The sequence below is a fragment of the Loxodonta africana genome, chromosome 18, assembly GCF_030014295.1.
Source record: "Loxodonta africana isolate mLoxAfr1 chromosome 18, mLoxAfr1.hap2, whole genome shotgun sequence".
Lineage (NCBI taxonomy): Eukaryota > Metazoa > Chordata > Mammalia > Proboscidea > Elephantidae > Loxodonta > Loxodonta africana.
The window spans coordinates 72592972-72597329 of record NC_087359.1 but is presented as its reverse complement, the minus strand read 5'-3'; the positions used below and the strand labels follow the sequence as shown (position 1 = coordinate 72597329).

At 45.1% G+C, this 4358-nt stretch overlaps 1 non-coding gene across 1 annotated transcript; it reads right to left on the bottom strand.

The window, feature by feature from the left end:
* Window positions 1-624: 624 nt before the first annotated feature.
* TRNAR-UCU (transfer RNA arginine (anticodon UCU)) lies at window positions 625-695 on the bottom strand. Its single transcript has one exon. It is a non-coding gene; the product is annotated as a tRNA-Arg (tRNA).
* Between the last annotated feature and the right edge of the window lie 3663 nt (window positions 696-4358).

Below are 4358 nucleotides of genomic sequence, written 5' to 3'. Positions count from 1 at the left end.
GAAAGCAAGGCCCCCAAGGGTGAAAGTAGAGGACTCCCCTCGCCATCCCCATTTCTCTCCTGACCTCATGCTTTTGTCTAAGTGAGAGGCAGCAAGAATGAGTCTCTGAATGCTGCGGCCTCAGTAGTGGTGGCCGAGGGGCAGCGCCCTGTCTTACCTACTCCGGTGCCCAGGTCAGCACCGCAGCAGTGCCTGGAACTAAGGCTCCTGGAGGGGCCTCTCCCTGCACCCCACCTCTGGGAAGTGTTATCGTCCTGTAAGTCTACTCTCTCTTCATGGACAAACTCAGGAGTCTCACTACCCTGCATCCTGGAGGATTCCCAAGACAGTCCCAGGGTTTGGGTACGGAAAATATGATCACCATGTTGTTGTTGTTAGCTGCCAGCAAGTTGGACCCTGATTCACGCACAAAGGAACAAAGCATTATCTCCATGCATTGTCTCCATGATTGGTTGTGGATCAGACAGTTGTGATCCATGGGGTTTCCACTGGCGGGTTTTCTGAAGTAGATCACTAGGTTCTTCTTCCTAGTCCATTTTAGTCTGGAAGACCTGCTAAAACCTGTTCAACATCATAGCAACAAGTAAACCTCCACCGACAGAAGGGTGGTTGGTGCACGTAAATTGCATTGGCTGGGAATTGAACCCGGGTCTCCAGCATAGAAGGCAAGAATTCTACCACTGAACCACCATCGCCTTCATGGTCACCAGACCATCTCATGGTCACAATCTGAGGATTCTCTCCTTCTACTTCCACAGCTATATATACGCATCACGTTAGTTATCAAGTATCGTTGTGTCATAGATTGAATTATCTCCCCCCAAGATGTGTGTATCAATTTGGCTGGGCCATGATTCCCGGCATCGTGTGGTTGTCCTCCATTCTGTGATTGTAATTTTACCTTAAAGAGGATTAGGGTGGGATTGTAACACCGTTACCAGGTCACATCCCTGATCCAATATAAAGGGAGTTTCCCTAGGGTGTGGCCTGAACCATCTTTTATCAAGAGATAAAAGGAAAGGGAAGCAAGCAGAGAGTTGGGAACCTCATACCACCAAGAAAGCAGCACCAGGAGCACGGCACATCCTTTGGACCTGGGGTCCCTGTGCCTGAGAAGCTCCTTGACCAGGGGAAGATTGAAAACAAGGACCTTCCTCCAGAGCAGACAAAGAGGGAAAGCCTTCTCCAGGAGCTGACACCCTGAATTTGGACTTGTAACCTACTAGACTGTGAGGGAATAAATTTCTCTTTGTCAAAGCCACCCACTTGTGATATTTCTGTTACAGCAGTACTAGATGACTAAAACAAGGTATAAAACTCCATGTGTCCAACCCTGGAGATTATGACTCAGTAGGCCTTGGGTAAGGTCTAGAAACATGCATTCTTTTTTTTTAAGCCAATATCATTTTGAAAGTCTTATAAGAAAAACCGGAAGTCCCTTGCCTCTTCCCGTCCCTCTCTATAACCTAGTCCCACCCTTCAGGGAAAGCCACTTTTCACTTAGTTGTTTCTTCTGGTATTTGCTTCTATGTTTCCAAAAAATGGGCTGACATGTCTACAATCTTTATCTTAGATGTTAGCTATTGACTTCCTGTAATAATAGACAGGATTTAATTCTCTCACACCACCACCCCCCACAACACCTTGGCCATCACCCTAACTTAGTTATATTACTATTTTATTTAAATCAATTAAGCCAGTCATTTATTTTGTCTACAAAAATACTGTTCATTGCAGAATCAAGGGGGGTTCTATGATTACATTCTTTTTCTTGTTACAGCTTTTTGCTTTTCCTGGAATTTTGAATTACCTTTTCTTTTCCCATCCTTGGCATTTGTTTTTTTTTTCTCCTCAGGTCTCTATTCCCTCTGGTGATAGCTGCATTTCAAACATGCACCCCTGCGATTATCACACACACCAGAGTCAGAGAAGTATGCCCCAGTGTAAGGCAAAGACCTTGGGGAAGAGGAGACTCGGAGCAGCATGGAGCCAACTGGCACACATTCACTTAACAACCTTACCTGTGTAGGGCACAGGGCTAGGTAAGCTAGCGACAGTCTTAGTTTCTTAGTGCTGCCATAACAGAAATACTACAAGTGGGTGGTTTTAAAGAAGAGAAATTTATTTTCTCACAGTTCAGGAGCCTAAAAGCCCTAATTCAGAGTGTAGCTGTAGGTAGAGGTCCTTCTTTATTCAGCTTCTAATAGCTGGCAATCCTTGGAGTTCCTGGGCTTGTAGATACATCTGCTCTCATGATCGTCAGGTAGCATAAGTCTTCCCCTGTTTGTGCTTCCTTATCGCTGTGTCTCTGCTGCTTCTTGTAACTCAGAAGCAATAAAGTTTAGGACACACCTTGCGCTGACGTGGTACCATTAACATGACAAAAAAAACCCTATTCCCAAATGGGAATGCATCCACAGGTATACCAAACCCATTGCCCTCAAGTTGATTCCGACCCATAGCATCCACAGGTATAGGGGTTAGGATTCCAGCATATATTTGAGGGGAACACAATTCAATCCATAGCAGCCACAGTGCTGAGAGCTAACGATCGAGCAGGAGACATCTGGGATAAAAAGAAAATAAGAAAAAATATAATGGTTATAACTGACAAAACTGCTTTAATTCTCCTGGAATCCAGATTTCTGGGCCGTAGAATTGAGGTGACCCGTCTAGGCCGTTCGCCCTTAAGAGTCCTTTTGAACCTTGAGCCTTTAGGGAACTGGTTCCCTAAAGTCACCTTCAAGTCTAACTGTAGCTTAGTAAGCAGCTTAGCAGAGACAGTTTTGCCCTAGGCATTGAGTTCTTTTAGAAAATTATCTATGTGCAGCTGGCTTCAAGAAGCAGGATCTCCAGGGTCTGACTGTTGAAAAAAAACTGTTGTCATCGAGTCTATTCGATTCCGACTCATAGTGACCCTTAAGGACAGAGGAGAACTGCCTCACAGGGCTTCTAAGGAGTGGCTGCTAGATTTGAACTTCTGACCTTTTGGCTAGCAGCCAAGCTCTTAACCATTGCGCCCTCAGGGCTCCAGGGTCTGACTAGAGGCTGTCTTTTAGGATGTATGGCCGGTCCTTGGAGACTCTGTAGCCCACAGGCCCTGAAACCCTTCACTGTACTTTGATGCTATCTCCCGAGAAATTACCATAACAATGACCCATATAACCTGCTTTCACTGTCTCCCCTTTGGAGCACCTTCCCTATACCTTCATACCTTTGGGTTGACACTGCCTGACTCAAATTTTATCTCTTCACAATAAGTATATCCTGTTACACTAGTTTTTGATGTTTCTCTGTGCATTTAGGTTTTTGACATAATGAAGACTCAAACATGACATGGGAATGCAGAAGAAGGAGAGGTTATTTACAGCTCCGGGGATGGAGAAGGCTTCACAAAGAAGTGACCATTGTGCTAGGTCTCAGTGTAAGACTACCATCTTAACAGATGGAGATTGGAGGTGAGGACATTGCAGGCAGACAGCACTGAGTGAGTGAAGGTCTGAGGCCGGATAGCCCAGGTGTCGCATCAGAACACAAGGCAGGAGAGGGAGAGGAAGCCTCATCACAGAAGAATTTAACTCACAGGGCTCTTACATGTCACCTGAGGCAGCCTCTCCTCCTACACAATACAAGACTGCAATCATTCCAGCTCAAGGAAGTGAGCAGGACGATATCCCCTAAAAAAAAAAAAAAGGCTTAACTGGATAAAATTGGGAGCATTACTATTTGTAATGTCAGGGGAGGCTGGGCATAGAGTAGAACCTGAACTTGAAGACAAGAATTAGAAAATTAGAGATATGGGAGCTGCTTCTCAGTGAACAGAGAACTGGGAGAAGAGGCTCTACATGAGTTGGTTTTTGGAAAGCGCCGAAGTGGAAACCTCATCTATTAAGTGCAATCAAGGCAAAGAATGCTTGGGGAAGATTGGAAGCAGCTATAAATTGTCTACCTGCATGCGGTGAGTACCTTACATATTCACACAAGTGCTATGCAGGTATATGATATAAACTGCTCCTGAGCTCTCTGATAAAAACTGTTACCCAGGCAGGGTGGGCCTTCTCAGCCTAAAACATATTTAAGGGCCCATGTGAAGACTTTTCTGGTTCCTTCCTCTAGAGACCAGGAGTTCCATTTAAGACAGATAGGGTTAACTGTGCTGGTGGGACAAAAAGAGCTCTTAAAAGGTTACCATCTGGAAGTCGGGAAAACAAGAATCACATCCTGTCAACATGAGGTAAGGTTGGAACAACCCTTGAATTACTATCTCTTTCTTGGTGTTTTTCTAGTCCCTTCCCCCTTTACAGACTCCGCATGCGCAGAACAAAGTGTGACCGCTGTTTAACCTTCCTTAGCCCTCA